The 18,789-nt window shown below is 41.9% G+C and overlaps 1 long non-coding RNA gene across 2 annotated transcripts; it reads right to left on the reverse strand.

Annotated features, from left to right (window-relative positions):
- Positions 1–5,047: 5,047 nt before the first annotated feature.
- Positions 5,048–16,525, reverse strand: LOC130202406 (uncharacterized). Of its 2 annotated transcripts, XR_008833362.1 has the most exons (4): positions 16,404–16,525; positions 15,430–15,539; positions 9,370–9,558; positions 5,048–7,662 (listed from the first exon to the last, which is right to left on the reverse strand). It is a non-coding gene; the product is annotated as an uncharacterized LOC130202406 (long non-coding RNA). The 2 variants fall into 2 exon arrangements; XR_008833363.1 differs by lacking the exon at positions 15,430–15,539.
- Positions 16,526–18,789: the final 2,264 nt, after the last annotated feature.

Here is an 18,789-nt window from a genome sequence, read left to right on the forward strand (position 1 = left end):
CACACACACACACACACACACACACACAATTCCCCTCAGTCAGTCAGGATTCATCCAGCATGTGTCCCTGTAAATATTGACAGTGCAAACAGAGCCCCCTCTTGTGCCCCTTAAATGACAGCCAGCCAGCCACTCCCTCTGTAATAACACGCACCCCGTCGGCCCGATAACGTCTACCTCCAAAAGCAAAACTGGAAAAGGCACTCTTTTTTTGGGGGGGGGGGGCTTTTTTTTCTTTCTTCCAGCATTGGCTGCATTGTGTGGAATACACCTTGTATTCTATTTGTTTTAAACCTAAAAGAAAGAGGAGGTAATCACATCCTAGTATACGGGTGTGACGGTATACACACTGTGTGTGTAGAAAGTGAAAAATGAAACCTGTGGTGTACATGGGCTATGTCTGTCTCACCTTTCCTGTCTGGCTACTGTGCTCTGCCCTGAAAGGGTTAACCTCTTGTCTGGTATAGTCAGTATCCCTGCTCTATTTACATGGTCTTTAAAAAAAAAATTTTTTTAAATAAGCACATCCTTATTTTTTTCTGTCTTTGAAGAATTTAAGTCAGTTGAATGCAATTAATTGCCAGTGGCACTGCAATGACTTCCCGCTTTTCTGGAGCGTGTGTTTCTGTTATTCTGTCCACCCCCAAGTATGTGAGACGCATGTCACCCTTTCCCTCGCTTAACACCATTGTCACTTACATGCTGTACATACTGCTTTGCTGCTCCTGTCCCTTTGAGAGTGTGCGCCTCCTTCTCCCTCAAAAGTGTCACAGATCTGTCCCCATGTTACATGCACAAGCAACACCTAAATAAAACGTTTTTAATATGATATCCCACTCAAAATCCCAATTAATATTAAAGATGCTCCCACCGCACTGCGTTAGTCTTTCTCACTAATTGCACATGTTGTACGGATAGTCGACTTGGCGCGAGGCAATAACTCACGTCAAGATATTATCTTCAAAGCTCGACTTTTACAGCGTTCCAATTACAGTACACACACTTCCATTCAGGTGAGATGCAGCTCCAACTCCCTCCAGCTTATTGTGCGTTTGTTCGATGATTAATGTTTCATGTTTTCAGGTCATTCTTGAAAATAATGAGATTACACGATCAAATGGAGTTAGTGATTACAATTAAATGGTGCTGGAACAGCCATAACATGTACAACATGTATAACAAGTGGAACAAGTACAAACATATGATGTACATTTAACCACACTCTGAAGCTGTCTAGGGGAAATTCAAGGCGAATATAAAGAAACCACAAACAATCAATATTTTTTACATTTCACATGGCACATTTTTAAATGTATAAATATATATAACATCTATATTTTCATCTGTACGGACTAAAATTCATTGCAAACGGGACGTCGGCAGGTTCACGCTGCCCTCCATCCCGCGCAGCAGGTGGTTTCCGAGCAGCTCAGTGTGGTGGAGTGACTAAACACTTGGGGGAAGTAAAGGGTTAATTTGTCATGCAGCATTGAGGTCGCTGACATGCAAACCACGCCCACACGGTCACAAACCCTCTGCTGATAATTATGTGCACCGTGATCAATATCCAGCAGCAAAAACCTGTTTGCGCCTCTGACTGCGCATAGAGATCATATCTTCCTTCCATAAGCTCTATATCTCCGTGAGACGCAACGCTCAGGTACTTCAGAAGCACACCTGCTACATTTCACCTGCTCCAATTCTCTGTGTCTCTGTGTGTGTACGTGTGTGTGTGTGTGTGTGGGTGTGTGTGTGTGTGTGTGTTTACATTTCAGCACAGTCATTCATGTTCATATTTGCCCTGAGTGGTGGTGGTGGGGGGGGGGGGGGTAATGTGTGCGCATGGGCGAGCAGGTTTGTTGGCTTCTTTTGATAATTGACATCGTGCCGCTATGCATCACAATGATGAGCGAGCTTTTAGCATACGAGGAGCTCACCGTGTGCACGGGATGTATTTTGGGCTCAACCACAGATTTCACAAGGGCCCGGTTAGGGGTCCAAAGAACCGGTGCAGCAACGCGCAGGGACTTGCTCATTTGGCCATCAGATAATTTACTGTTCTTTTCCCTATATATATATATATATATATATATATTGGGAAAAGATATATCCCAAATATATACTGTATATATATATATATATATACAGTATATATTTGGGAGTTCTTTTCCCCATATTTGTGTTATACATATGTTCAGATTGAGGCAAATGTGTAACACAAAACAAATTGAATTGAATTGATTCCCCTGGTAGTGACCTTTGACCTTTACGGTACAACCACACACATCTACATGGGGGGGCTTAAGAACATTTCTTGAACGGATGAACTGTACACGTACTTGAAAGGACTACTTCAGTGATTTATTATCCAATAAAATCAAAGCAGTTATTCTGACATTTAGGTTCCTGGTATCAAGCTCCAAAGACTTGTCGGATCCCACAGTTCCCATGACACAACAGAATAGTGAATTCCATTATGAGGCCATCTTAAAGGTTATTATTTAGGGGTTTGTCTTTGGATTGCTTCCTCTAAGATATTATTCATCTGTATTGACACGCTGAGTAGTACTACGCTTGTTATTGCATGTACAACCCGACCTGTTTGGCCTGTTCCTTTGGCCCGGCATCATTAGTCAAATCACTTTGCTATTATAGACACAATGGCTCAGTGATATTGTTGCTGCTGTAAACAAGCCATCAAGCGTTGGAATAAACCATCCGGGCCAGTGTTTGTTTTAGTCCATATTTTGTGTGATCTGTTTTGCGCGGCTACATTTTAGGAGTCAGGGTTGCGATGGTATTCTTAAACAGAGAAACTTTCCTTCTGGAGAAACTTGAGACTTGTGTTCCTTCGTTCTGCAGAAGGTTGTGTTCACCTGAGCCTCATAGATAAGAATATTCACGTCCGGGATGTGGCCTCCACAACAGCAGCAGGAGCAAAGTCTAATGTCTTTAGTGCTTTTATCATCTTGGAACTGAAAGCAGACGCAGACAGAGCCTGTATAGGAAGATCCTCTTGGATTATTACCCCAAAACGAGTCAAATTAGCTTCAGTGGCATTCTACGCTTGGTTCAAAGAGGCGTTAACTTCGGTTTGGGTTCAACTCGGCTCCGCAGATTTCATTACCTTCGCATTGAAAATGCCGGAAGGTTATGTTTTGATCGCCGTGTATTTATTTATTTATTACCTTCGCATTGAAAATGCCGGAAGGTTATGTTTTGATCGCCGTGTATTTATTTATTTATTTGTATGCGTGTTATTCGCAAATCTCAAAAAGTATTGAACCGAATCGCATGAAATTTGGTGGGATGATTGTTTATTATCCGGGGACCAGTTGATTAGATTTTGGGATCGATCGGGTCAAAGGTCAAAGGTCATGATCAGGTCAAAATCTTTCGCAGAACTCAAAAAGTATTGAACCGAATCGCATGAAATTTGGTGGGATGATTGTTTATTATCCGGGGACCAGTTGATTAGATTTTGGGATCGATCGGGTCAAAGGTCAAAGGTCATGAACAGGTCAAAATCTTTCGCAGAACTCAAAAGTATTGAACCGAATCGCATGAAATTTGGTGGGATGATTGTTTATTATCCGGGGACCAGTTGACTAGATTTTGGGATCGATCGGGTCAAAGGTCAAGGTCAAAGGTCATGAACAGGTCAAAATGTTCTTGAATCGCATGAAATTTGGTGGGATGATTGGTTATTATCCGGGACCATTTGATTAGATTTTGGGATCAATCGGGTCAAAGGTCAAGGTCAAGGTCATGGAAAGGTCAAACTCTTTTTTTACCATAGCACGATACATTTTTGTCCAATTGGCATGCAACTAATGCCAAAATGTTCATAATTCAATGCCCAATCTTGTGATATGCGAAGGTATGCGCTCTACCGAGTGCCCATTCTAGTTTATTTATTTATTTATTTGTATGCGTGTTATTCGCAAAACTCAAAAAGTATTGAACCGAATCGCATGAAATTTGGTGGGATGATTGTTTATTATCCGGGGACCAGTTGATTAGATTTTGGGATCGATCGGGTCAAAGGTCAAAGGTCATGAACAGGTCAAAATCTTTCGCAGAACTCAAAAAGTATTGAACCGAATCGCATGAAATTTGGTGGGATGATTGTTTATTATCCGGGGACCAGTTGATTAGATTTTGGGATCGATCGGGTCAAAGGTCAAAGGTCATGAACAGGTCAAAATCTTCCGCTGCACTCAAAAAGTATTGAACCGAATCGCATGAAATTTGGTGGGATGATTGTTTATTATCCGGGACCAGTTGATTAGATTTTGGGATCGATCGGGTCAAAGGTCAAAGGTCATGAACAGGTCAAAATCTTTCGCAGAACTGAAAAGTATTGAACCGAATCGCATGAAATTTGGTGGGATGATTGTTTATTATCCGGGGACCAATTGACTAGATTTTGGGATCGATCGGGTCAAAGGTCAAGGTCAAAGGTCATGAACAGGTCAAAATGTTCTTGAATCGCATGAAATTTGGTGGGATGATTGTTTATTATCCGGGGACCATTTGATTAGATTTTGGGATCAATCGGGTCAAAGGTCAAGGTCAAGGTCATGGAAAGGTCAAACTCTTTTTTTACCATAGCACGATACATTTTTGTCCAATTGGCATGCAACTAATGCCAAAATGTTCATAATTCAATGCCCAATCTTGTGATATGCGAAGGTATGCGCTCTACCGAGTGCCCATTCTAGTTTAATATGTCTTCCTGTAAATCCTCTTTTTTAAATCAAAAGTGACTGTATTCTTACATATATTTGATGGTAGGCATTGTTTCACCTCTGTGTGTGTGTGTGGGTGGGTGCCATTGTGGCAAATACAATATCATAAAAATGAAAGAAATATTTAATCATTAATCATTCATAATAACGGTTTATTTCAGGTAATCTACAAATAGTGTAAATCAAAAGCTAAAAAACTGGCCAAATAGTTTTTCTTAGACTACGGATTATACTGATTGCACTGATTATAGTTCCTGATAAACAATTACCAATGGTTAGTTAAAAGGAATATTAATACATTAATATTAATTTAACAAAACAAATAAGAGACCGTTAGCTCGAAGCAATAAATAATGAGTTTAAATAGGCTTCTAAAAATAGACACAAAATATTTTGCATTTATATGGTAACTTGATCAAAACAACATAAATCAACAGTTTGAATCAAACACCAACAATAAGCACTTTACATAGTTAAATAACATCTGCGTTAAAAAAAGGAAAAAAAACATAATGATGGTGAGGGATACTTGAGAAATGCTGGAATATAATTAATTAAACCTCTGGTATATATTGTAATTCAATACACCTCTTGGTCCGCTTATGAGCACCAGCACCTTGCAACATGGAGACCTTGAAACAGAGAACTGCTCACGCCCCGACCTTAAAACGTGGATTTTGACCTTGTTTCTGGAATCAAACCTTGACCCTCGATCATTAATTAGCAGAAAGCAAAGAAAACATGTATGTCCCCATCCCACAATGCATCTGCACGCAAAACAAATGCCTTCTGGAATCTGCCCCAAGGCAGATTTGGATGATATACATCAAAATAAATTTCAATACAGCTCTTTTGCATGACGTGTGCATGAGAAGCGTGAGGTTTGTGTGTCTTTTGCAACGCGTCCATTTAACCACTCCCAGAAAATCCATTTTCCCCACTGTTGTCCGCCAATTTCAAACTGTCCGAGAGATCCTTTAATCCCACCTGACCTTTCTTCTTGGAAGCGATCTGGGAGTCTCCCAGAAGAGGGGAATTCTGACTGAGTTCTCCAAAGTCACACCCCTACATCTCATTTGACTGGCAAATACCCCCATGCAAATCTGCTGTGCCAGTGAGTTAAAGAGAGTACCTGCATACTTCATCTTCTTGCATGCTCCATCTTGTCCCCCCCCCAGGCCCCTCGCTGACCCGAGGGCTAACAAGAGTGTTTTTTTCTTTTCTTTGGTCAAATATACCCAAGCGATAAATGATATACTTTGCATACAAGATTGGATAAGAGACGGGGATAACGTGAGCCTCTGTGTGTGTGAGTGTGTGTGTTCATTGAGTGGTCCGTGTTGCGTCACAAGACAATGAGTGACACATGCACCTTCCTCTTTCTAGTTGCAAAACAACTCTCTTCTCGTTCTCTCTCCTCTCCTGCATCTGTGGCTGTGGTTGTGTGTGTGTGTGTGTGTGTGTGTGCATCTTTCTTCATTCATCTGCAGCCTCTGGTAGTAACTTGGTAGTGAAAACGGAGAGGAAGTTGTCACAAAGAGGGGAAGTGTGTAGTAAAAAAGATGTCCGGATATGTCAAGTATTGTTCACCTCATTGAAACAGAATTTCCCCTTTTCTCCTCGGTGCATGTTCTCTCTCTGTGTGTGTGTGTGTTTATTGCAGACAGATGGATACACCCAGTGCTCCACTTCTGATGTGATAGACATATTTTCATAACTGGATATTTTATTTTGGTTCCTCCTGCATCAAACTTCCTCCAATGAAGTTCTCCACGAGGTGATCGTACCATGAAATGTGTTGTTTCCACCACACTGAATCTTCCTCAAACCTAAATTAATATTATAACGTTTTACTTCCCAACCACACACACCCTCGACATCTTAATCTGACCTTTGCTGACCTATACAAGTAGATCTTGTGGTTCACAAGAAAGCAAGAACACAGGCTGTGGTATGAGAAAATGTTTAAAATGTGAAAATTCTATTCAATTCAGTTTATTTTGTAGAGCCCTAAATCACAAATTACACATTTGCCTGATAGGGCTTTACAATCGGTACACATACGACATCTCTGACCCAGGAGGCCGGCCCACCAGAGCAAGACGCATCGCGAAAGAGGCCGGTCCAATGAGGAGGCAGGAGGCACAAAAAAGGAGGCAGGGCTCAGGCCAGGGGCTGGACACAGGGAGCAGGGGCAAGAGGTCAGGACCAAGGACCCAGGACCAGCTTCAGACACAGCCAGGTCCAATGGACCCGATGAGGCGAGAAGGCACACCGACTCCGGGGAAGAAGTGGAGTTAGTAATGTGCAATGAAGAGACGTAAATGTGTCCATAAGGAGAGAGTGAAGAGGAGACAGGAGTGTGTGTGAAGTGACTGTGTCGGCCCCCCGGACAAAGTGGAAGTTGGTTCCATAGAAGAGGAGCTTGATCACTGACAGCTGGTACATCAATCGCCTCCTCACATGTGGGAGTGAGATGTGTAAATGTGTAATGTCAACCGGTTTGTCGCTTGCATCACCATGAGTGCTACTCTTTAAATGCCTATGTATGTGTGTGTGTGTGTGTGTGTGTGTATGTGTATGTGTGTCTGAGGAAGCTTCTCTCTCATACTCTTCCCACAGCTGATATCACTCACTTCCTGCTGCCTTCTCCTGTCCACTCGCTCTGCGTCCGTCCACTCGGACTCAATTCGGTTACCTGGTTCTCAGGACATCAGCCCTCCGTCAGGACATCAAGCCTCCGTCAGGACATCAAGCCTCCGTCAGGACATCAGCCCTCCGTCAGGACATCAGCCTCCTTTTCTACGCTTCATTCTTCCTGCACCTCCTCATCTTCTCATCTTGCAGGTCCAGGAGTTTGGACCCGCGGCGTCTCGCTCCTCTGTGGTTGGTTCTCCTGCGTGTGGTTTGCCTGTAAATGGGTTTAATTGGGTTCAACACTGACTCTTTATATGAGTCGAGTTTAAATCGCCTGGAGTTTTTTCTCACAGCTTGTGGGGTCGACTCAGAGATCTGAGCTTCAAAAAGGAAGTTCACACCAGAGTTCTTCCTTGTTTTCAAGCTAATCCTGTTTCCCTATCTCTTACTGGGAAATGGTGCGAGGAGAAGAGGAATGAGGAAGTTAAGAGGAGAGACTGTGTCTCCTTTTTTAAAATGTGCATTTCTTTTTTTTTGGATGATCCATATCCATGTCATAGATATTTAGATGCTTTCAAATACTGAAATGAAGTTTGCATTTGAACAATGTTGCCTCTATGACAGCAGGCCTTATGCCCCCACCTTCAAACGTGGCATATAGTGCACATTGTTTTTGCTTTAACTTATCATTATAAAGTCACGATAATATAATATAAAAATGACCTTGAAAGATATGGTTAATTAGATTGTTATTCAATTTCTCTTCAATTTCAGCCATTTCTCCATTATTCTGAATTAGTCTGAAAATATGTTCTATATGCTATGATATTATATGCTATATATATAATTAAAAAACTTTGACTTTGTGGATGTCTGGTTTCCCTCCTTGAAGACGCTTTGGTTTCCTGAAAGTCATGTGACTTCATCAGAAGTCCTCGACTTGTTTGATGAGTTTGACAAGTGAGGTCAGGCAACGTTATTCTATCGCTGCTTTAAGAATGTCAAAGGTCATTGTAAGATGCCCCTCTATCGATCAAAGAAAGGTGTTATCGTAAACACACTGCACTCTGATAGCATTACACGGTACTTTATTATGAAGGAAAATAGATCGTTAGAATGCTTCAATTCAAATGTGTGGCTTGCACGGAAATAAAATAATAGTTAAATGGGAATCAAACTCTCCCGTGAGAGGGAATGAATGAAAATCGATAAATTATGGAAAGATGATGAGAACCACAGTGATGCAAGAAAAAAGAGCCGAAACGAAAGGTGAGGTTGAAGTAGTGCAAAGGTGCTGTGTACAACCAAAACCCCATAATCCGGCTGAGCGAGAACAGACGAGAGTTTCCCAACACCTCTGCGAGTCCTGACACGACGCCTGATTGTGACACTGAGCCCGGGATGGGATCGCCCAACAGGGAGTGAGACCAGACCCGGAAAAACTAGATTCCTCCCTCACTCCCTGCTCACGGGGTAGCATACCTCTCCCAAGAGTTTCCCACGAGAAAAACCTCCGGCGTTTTTTGGTCCAGGGAGAACGAAACAAGAGGGGAAAACAAGGACGGGAGAGACAGGGCGATATATTGATAGATACTACATGGAGCACCATGAGAAGACTAGGGGCATGTTTCTGTGTACGGGGTGGGGGTGAGAGGTTGGAGGGGGTTCTGACAGTAGACAGACACTCCGAGTAATTAAGTGTGAGCTGCATGAGAAAATACACCAGATAGGCATCAGCTGGCCATCTCTGGTCCACGAGGTTTCCACAAGTGTCTCGTAAGTCGCGTTCAGCTCAGAGACGTAATGCCCGGCGGCGTATTCAAGGTGTCGGGGTGAGACGACACTGAGTCAACGTGGTTAAATACACCCCCGTAGCTGTTTACCATGTGTACAAACGCACACAGACACATTTGTTTGTTCAAGATGCCCGGGTGTGGTTCAATCTCCTGGCAATGGCATCTCACGTGACACATTAAATTACCTGGAATTGCCGGTGATGTGACTATTTTTCTTTTTTAATTCCTGCCCTTCTTCTTCCCAACGCCTCCATCCATCCTTTGCTGTCTTTGTTGGGAGGATGAAGTCATATCTGCCAAACCTGTTCTTTGTCTTCCTTTAGCAGCTGGATCTGGAGAGATCTCTCTTTCTTTTGACACCTCTTCCTGCTCTTCTAAGGAATATGAAAGCAGAGTATTAATGGTGAGAACCATAAGTAGTTCATTAGGCCTAACGTCCCTGTATTTACTGTGTCGTCAAAGCTGTTAAAGTATACCTGCTCAGCCCAAAAGCCCTCAAACCAGGTTACTAACTGTGCTTGACCTCGACCTTTTACCTCCCTGTGGGAGCAACTGAAACGAGATCAACCGAAAGAGGATTTGCTCTTATGTATTTAACTTGTTTAGCTGCAGGTGTCAAAGTTTGCAATTCCATTTCCCTGGATGGGTTTTATTAAAACAAATCATGAAAGGAACATTGTTGCCGTGATAGAACAAAGTACTCAGATCCTTTGCTCCAGCAAAAGTGTAATTCCGATAATCTAAAAGTGATCCATTAAAAATCAAATGTGAGTAAAAGTACAGAAGTATAATGAGCAAACTCCACTTAAAGTATTACAAGTAAGTGATGGAAGGAGTGTTGCAATCTTTTACGAAAGTATTACTAATACTACACAATTAAAAGAAGTCAGAAACAAGTAAAGGTCTCAAATCAAGGTTTTTCGAGTATAAGTATATAATTATTAGGAGCACAATGTGTAAGAAAAAGTACTTGAGTAATGAATATGTATATTATATTGATCATATTTATTTTGATTTAAATAGTATTAATGATTAATTTTTGTAAATGCAGCATTTTAAAATAGTCAAAATAGAGTGTTTTAACTAATTAATTTACCTGCCAGTACTTTTTATCTGGAACAATGCATCATTATTTAGAAGCTGCTCATATATTTGGGATGAAACTAGTAACTAAAGCAGTCAAATAAATGTAAAAAGTACCATATAACTCCTCTTAAATGTAGTGGAACAGAGTACCACTTACTTGTATGCCACTGTAGGTTCACTCGGTAAATGTACTTAATGACTGTCACCACTGGATTGTTGTATAATCCTGAATAGTCCTGATACATTTTCCATCATAGCGCTAACTCACTCTTTGCATCTGATTTGCATAGTTTTGCATCCTACTGTGTTGCTTGCCAAGTTACCCATCCAGCTGTATAGTTTTAAAATATCTTGCATTTTTTTCTCCTGCCTGTGCCTGAAGGTCCACACGGTGATACCAAGTCAATCTCAAACTGAGATGAGTATGTGGGACCCTCTCCTCTCTCAGACCGAGTCCCCCCACGCCGCGGGCTCACTGCGGACCGGAGGCTCAGCGGACCGGATCCGGGACTTTGTCTTTTTTTTTTTTTGCTCCTTCATGTCTTGTGCAAGCAAGAGAAGCTTTTAGGCGTTTGCACAGCTACATCCTGTTCCAGAGAACCCCCCTCCTCCTCCTCCTCCTCCTCATCCTAACCCCCCCCCTCCCACACACATACACACACACACATCTACCCTTACCACAGCATGTAACTCCACATGATGGTGAAGACAGAACCTCTGCACGGTGTTTTCTGATTGGCTATCGAGGGCCAGATCTTCACTTTACCCTTCGAGTAACTACAAAACAAGCTTCGTGCTGTAGTTAATTAATAGTTTTTTTAAATACATTCTCTTTATATTTGAAGCAGCCTGCGCTCTGTGTGGCTGTAGGAGGAACACAAATATCGCGAGCAGTCTGTTGGTCAATGTCAATTTTTTGCAAAAACTCCCTCATGGTTCCCCCGTCTACTGTTTCACGTCTCCCTGAGATTCTCAGAAGCTCAGGATGTATCGTCATATAAAAACAATCTGCTTCATGAAAATGCTCCAAACACTGCCGTCTCATTCCTCACATGTAACTCTTTGGAGTGTGTACACTGTACAGTAATACTCATCTAGCTGACGGCTCTCTCCATAACTGTATATAACTGTAATACTTATTTACATACAGTATGAAACAGACGAAGAATCACGCCTGCTGGATGGAAGGAAGCAGAATTATCTTCCAAATGGTGAATCTAATGAGAAAATAAATGTTGTGTATTCACTGTGAGAAGTGTTGGCGAGCACATTTGTAATTGTGATGATCATCATTTAGTTTTTTTAAATGCTGCAAATTAGAAATAATCAAGATTAATATATTTCAAAAAAGCACAACGATGTCTGACTTATCCTCTTGATTACATAATGTTGTAGTGCTCTTCTTCTGCATTGGTTTAGTCGCAACCGACCGGAGAATTAGCCCCACCAGCTGTTTATATTAATGTACCAAACCCCCTCATATTTGCATAATAGTGGGTGTAAATACACATTACAGTAGTTTGACATTTTTTCGCCAGAACGTTTTTCAGGAAACTTGGTTGAAACCTGCACTAAATTTAAATGGAAAATATATGTAGTGATATTACTGCTTTTGAACTCACCACTGTCTGTATTTGTCGGAATTATCTCACAGATATATGAAGCCAACAAAGTAACTTTGTTAAATTGATAAAAGCAATAAATAAAAAGAAGAACGCAGCATTGTATTTTCAAAGTAAAAGCTCAAAGCGCTTAATGCAGTTTGAAGACGACAAAGGTGCGAAACACTTACTTCGAAAGTATTTTAAAGGAAACAAGCGGACAAGGAAATATAGTGAGCGGTAACCATATTGCGAGCACCGTTTAAGGATGAAGGCTATCTTGTCACAATTATATCTACAACAATAATTCCCTCGTGACACAACCCTATCATGTTTCTGATGAGGCGCTGCACTCCGCTAAGTGCCGGTTCAACATGTGTGTGTTGTGTGTGTTTTTGTCATCACAGGGCCTGTTCAAACTTGTCCAGCACTCACAGCAGATACAACAAGGTTGAATGTGTTTGTGTGTATCACAGAGAAACAGATATAGAGTGTACTTACTCATCCATCTTAATGAGCACCTACTAGTGTTAACTGTTTCTTTAGTTTGATTCATTGTGTTTTGCCTTTATGTTTTTGTGTTATGTCCACCGAGGCCTCCCCACTTTGGTACCTGTTAGGCCTGCAGAGCCACTGATGGCCAACAAGCTAACAGTCCCATCAATCACGCAGTGTGATTATTTTGACAAATACTGTAAGCCCTATACCCGTGTTCAGCTTTACAATTTACACACACAAACACACACACACACACATCCTGTACTTAGTGAGGTGTGTAGAGAAGAGCATCACATGGGGCCCTTTTGCTGTGAAACATGCACACACTCTTTTTTTACAAAACACATCTCCAAGTGCCCGACGCAACATGCCCACACACTTTTTGTGCCCTGTGTCTGTGTGTGTGTGTGTGTGTGTGTGTGTGTTTGTGTTTGTGTGAGTTATCAAGGCCTGTGTTTCCTGTTTTGCAATCCTCCCATAAAAAAAGTCTGACTCGGGCTGAATCAGGAACAGCCGGTTTTCTCTGCCCACCTCAGAGAGGGCATTCAAACCCATGTGCAGCCGCTTCGAGCTGCTCCGCAATAATATATTTATTTCAGTTTTGGCGTTTTCTTCTTTATCAAAAAGTTTTCATTGAATGGTTTGTTGGGAGTGTGCCTAACTTCTGGCGAGAAACAGTGATTAAGATCCAGATCTTGTGATCGTAGAAGTGGATTTTAAACTTCTATGAATATCGACGTAGAAGAGGCTTATAGGACGAGGACTAGACATCTATCTAGATTAAAGTAAGAGCGAGACAGCTGACGATTGTTCCAACAGCCCATTATTACAAAACCTCCAAAATGTCCCATCTGACGAGAGAACATTTGTCCGACGAGCCGTTATCCCGAAAACAACCGAAAGCCCATTCAAATACAATAAAGTAAAGAATATGGCTAATTATCATGCAAAATGATGTCACGTTTTGTTTTCTACTGGCAAAGGCATGACCCACACACTTTGGGTAAAAATATAAAGATAAGCCAACGAGAGACCGAATGGTGTTCTTCGGCATGGAACGTAAAACATATGACCAGGAAAGTGTGCTTGCCCGAAAATGTTTCTCATGTTTAGCTATATTAAGTTATATTTTGCCATATTTTGCCATTTTTACCAAGTTCTTCCGTAGAAGAGTTTGTAGTTTTGGAGCAATGGACCTTAGGAACAATGGGAGTTTGGTCAAGTTTGTGCGATTCATGAGAGATATTAGTTTTCTTTGTGCATGTATTTAGTATTATTCCTTTATCTATTTGTATGTTGTAAAAAAATTGCAAAAACATTTCAAGAGTGTGTGTGATTTGTTATACTGCGGGTGAGAGATCCCCCTTAAAATAAATTGTGACGTCATCCTGGGTGATACATCCGTGCATGTTTGTGTGAATTTGTATTTGTGTGAGTGAGTGTGTGTGTGTGTGTGTGTGTGTGTGTGTGTGTGTGTTTGTTTCTCACTGAAAGCTCCTCCTCTCCAGGCAACTGTCTGTCCACAGGGCTGTGCACCTGCCCGAAGTCAAGTGCAAACACTACTGAGTCAGGCCAAATACCTCTACGTGCTGCTACTGTTATATATGAATCACTTCCATTTTGTGTATTTTAATGAAGAACAGATGTATCTCAGGCCATACCCAATGGGGTGGTTTCCCCTGTGGCAGGTGTTTGCATGTTTGCATATGTGTGAGCGTGTGAGAGTGACTTTGCTACCGGGATTTCCCCAAAGATATGTAATTCACAACTTTCGCTGAGCAGTACCGCACATCGACAGATGACTATGTGATTATGTAAGATGCTTCTTTGTCATGCAGACTGGATTTTGGATTCCAGTGTAAAAAAACAACAATAAAGTATATTTTAAGTGGGTCAGGCAATAAAGGTGTCTAAAGAGTGAAGCCTAAGCACAAGTGCCTTAAACTTGCATTATTTCTAATGGCCAGCAGGGGCGAATCTACAAAAATAAGTCAGATTGTATAGAAGTCTATGAGAAAATTACTCTACTTCTCACTTGATTTATTACCACAGCAAACATGGTAACATGAGTTTATGGTCTCAATCTCTAATTTCAAGTCTTCTTCAAAATGGCATGATGTTTATTTAGTCAATTATGGTCCTATTGAGAGAGAAAGGAACGCTGAACTTCAGAGTACCAGGAAGACAAGAAGAGAACATTTGTTCTGCCAGCAGCTCAGCCTTTGTCAAAAGAGATGAAACACACCCTTTAATCATGTGGTGCCGACTGTCTTTAAAGATACACACATGCACAGTAATGTTGACAGAAGGTATTCCCTGCATGACTATTAAACCCACAAATAATTTTGTATTGATGTTATGTAACATAAAGCAGAGGTATGGAGCTGTTAACAAATCATAGGCCGATGCCTGATGGCACTCATAGACCACGTACAACCTTAAAGTATGGGATACTTTAACTGTTGGTGTCCAGTTCCCATTTGAAAAGCACAAACAACCCAACCAGCTGTAGAGACATGACGTCATTGTGGTGAGCCCCACTTCCCCGCAGCCTGGTGTGTGTTCAGCCAACATCGGGTCATCCGTGGGCTAGCCCCGAAGACTGTCTTGAGTTTAAGGCTTTTTAAACTCACAATTTAGTTGTCACATCGCCAACAATTATGTTCTGTTTCTGCTGTCAGACAACTGATTGAACATAATCTAGTGATTTTATTGAGGCTCATAAAAACTACACTTTAACTAGACAAACAGCTGGGGGACAAAAAGTTTTATCCCATTATTCTTCCAGTTAACTGAATCGGCCTTCAATCGTGGAAAAAAAAACCCGATGCGATACGACAGTTTTCGAGTTGGGTGAAAAACAGATGTTACAGTTTTTAATCTGGTAGATTATTATTACACTAAACAAGCTGCACGCTAGTATAACAACATCTCAATTTCAAACACAGTACGTGAGTGTTTCTATTGGCCGACCACAGTCGAATAAAGAACTCCGGAGTTGGCTGGAGATCGCATCAATACAGGAAATATGTATTTGAGTTGAATGGGAGAAATATTCACCTTAAGTGCCGATGCACTCTCGGCTTTTCTTCGGACGACTCCCATCTTCAGCTCGGCCCTCTGTGACCTCCAAACGGCCACGTTCCATGTGAGGGTCACCGGGGTCAAAACTGCTCATTTTAAAATACAAAAAAGGTGGAGGTGTCCCCTTCATGTTTACGGCCCATCAGGTGTGTCCATTCGTCTCTCTGTGAGCGTGGCGGCAGCCGTGTTGGTGTGTGTTGTTGTGGTCCAGAGGTGATCCCTCATGTCTCTCACTGAGCAGCTGTCACTCCCTGCACCTCTGCTGTTGTTGTTGTCTTGATGAGGTGCTTTCCCTCTCTCACACTTCCTCCCACAGGACCCCATGTTTATGGCAGAATGTGTGTGCATGTGTGTGTGTGTGTGTTTGTGTTTGTGTGTGTGTCTAAGACATATGGCACACGCATCTCATGTGGCCCCGCGGGTTCTCGGATCACGATTTAAACCGAATGTGCCATCACGACTGGCGCCACGGACACAGAAACGGGCGCCATGACACATTCACACCGTTTTTTTTTCCTCTCGCACAAACGCACGACTGTGGAAATCTTCCCAACCGACAGATATCAAGTCAAACTATTCATCAGGCAGCGTCGCTTCTCTTCTTTTTTTCAATTGTACTTCATCCACTTCGTGACCTCCCAGCGATTGAGTGACGAAGTCGCGTCGTGTGATTGTTTTTGCATAACTCCTGCTTCTCTTTTCCTCACACACACACACACACACACACACTCGTCTCGCTTGCCTCAGCTCCCGCTGCCCTAATGTCCACTGTGCAAGCGCGTGGATGTTCGTCAGTGGTAAATTCAAGCTTTTTCTGAGGAAGACACAAAATAGCAGGTGCTGTGTGTGTGTGTGTGTGTGTGTGTGTGTGTGTGTGTTCAGAGGTGTGATCAACCCGGGAGAGGACGAATAGAAAGCTGGTTTCAACAACACAGCGATAATTTGCTTACCTCAGCTAATCCGTGCGTGTGGTGAGAACACGCTCCGAGAGAAATGTGTGTGTGAACGCACTGTCACAGTTTTGTGTGTGTTTTTGCTGCATTGTTCCTCGCCATCACTGCATAACGGAGATGAAAAGCAGGCGCGAGACACACGGCGTGGCCGGTAGCCGCGGCGCTCGCCTCGTGAGCTTCCGCGCGTATTTGTAGCAACAACAGCGACCGCGCATGTGCCGACCGGACACTAATCCTCGCTGCTCATTTCGGGTACCAGTGTGTCGCGGTCAGGCTCCCTGCAGCGACGTCTCACAATGTCTCTTCTTGTAGGAATATTATCCAAGGACGACTGTTCACCTTGAAACCTGCTTTGACACGGACTTCTCATCCACACACGGCGGGAAGAAATAAGACGGCGGGAGGAATCGGGAATCCCCCCGCTTAACGGCTTCTTTGATAAAAGAGAAAGTGTGAGAGCTGCAGCCGGCAGATGGTACGTGGTTCCTGGATAAGGGCTGAGCGTGACAGATGTACATTTATTAACTTACGCCGTGCGGAATAAAGGATGTTTGTTCGAGTATCGGGAATTCTCGGTAAAACTGCTTGAACATCGTGTATGATGATGCCGTGTCAATCTGTTTGGTTACAGGCGTGCACTCGATGTGACTGGGCAATAAACATGTTGAATGGGAAGGAATGAGTTGGTTATTATTCAGAAGAAAATGTGACCTCTAATACTGCCGTGAAGTTGTGGTACACACACACACAAACACACACACACACTCAAACCCACACATAAAGAGTCTCTGTTCTCTCAGCTTTTTTTTCTCCTTCTCGACTGCAATCCCACAACTTCTTATCTTTCTGCACGGCTGTGCTCCGACCACCCTGATCCCCCCCCCCTTTTCTCACACTCTCCACATCCTCACACACACACACACACACACACCTCAACCCCTCTCTTATTTGACTGATGAGCTAAGGCGCCTTTGCTTGGTCACATAACCCTAATGTTGCATCCAGATAACACACATACATTGTGAAGCCTGCGGTTTAGTGTGTGTGTGTGTGTGTGTGTGTGTATAGGTGAACCCATTTTCACTGTGTCTCTAGATTTTAATTCGAAAACTTTGCTCGTATTTTTTTTATGCTTTGTCTTTAATTCTTGAAAAATGCATCATGTTTTCATGCTTATTGTACAAGTATATACTCATACAGTTTTTCCATATACGTAAGCAAAATAAAACTTCACAATGGGGTAAATGTTTTTAATTTGTATATTTAAATTAGTAGATTATTTGTGAAGCTCATTTCTATGGAGCTATTCAAAACGCGAAAGCTGGACCTCATTTAAAATCTTCTCTAATCCTACTTATTAAAAAATGTCTCCTCAATGTTACACAAAAGGAAAATGCATCAATGGAAATTTCGTCTATTGTTAGTTATTAGTTAGTTATATGACGATAACGTAGTATTAGAGATTAGTTGCCAATGTTAACTAAACCATGGATATAGAAACATTGTTTTTTCATCAGAGGAGAAAAACAGATGACATCCCAAATAAAAGTTTTATGCTTCTCTTTCCATCTACTGGTTCATCAGTTTTAATGCTGACAATGAATAAGATATATGGAGGGATGATGGATGGATAGATGGATGATAGATATATAGATATACAGATAGACATATAGATAGATAGATATACAATTAGATACATAGATCGATAGATAGATACATAGATAGATAGATACACACACACACACACACACACACATATATATATATATATTTGTGTGTGTGTGTGTGTGTGTATAGTCCCATTTTTTATGATGTTATGCTGTGTGTGTGTACATCTGTGTGTGTCAGCACGATGTTGCCATGCCATCAGACTTTGAAGATACATCAGCTATGATAAGAACTTTTGAAACACACCTTGCAGCTCTTTGGTATCTCCCGCTCTTATCTTTAGGGAGACAGGTGTCTCAAAACCTGCCGTCATCATCCCCCAGTACATGTATCACACCCACGCTCACACACAGAGCTGTTTGCTCACGTTTCCCATCATTGATAACATCATATCTCTGCAGCCACCTGACAACTTTTGATAATCCACTTGCCATACAACAATTTCAGGCAATGTTTTAAAATGAAAATATCATGTATTTGTATATTAAAGTGGCCTATGTGACAATAGAGTTGTTCTCTTACCATCCAAGGCGTCCCAGCTTTTTTGAGAAGTCCCTCTCATCCTTTTTATTCGTTTGTTTGCATGTGTGCCTCTTCTATCAGTGACTGTTGAGCCCACAGGGCTTTTACAACTCTTGCTACAACTAAATGCCAAAGAAGAGTATTGATGGCACGTAATATTTGTACACTGACGCGTACTCACACACAAGCACAC

This window comes from Pseudoliparis swirei, chromosome 12 (assembly GCF_029220125.1).
Source record: "Pseudoliparis swirei isolate HS2019 ecotype Mariana Trench chromosome 12, NWPU_hadal_v1, whole genome shotgun sequence".
Classification (NCBI taxonomy): domain Eukaryota; kingdom Metazoa; phylum Chordata; class Actinopteri; order Perciformes; family Liparidae; genus Pseudoliparis; species Pseudoliparis swirei.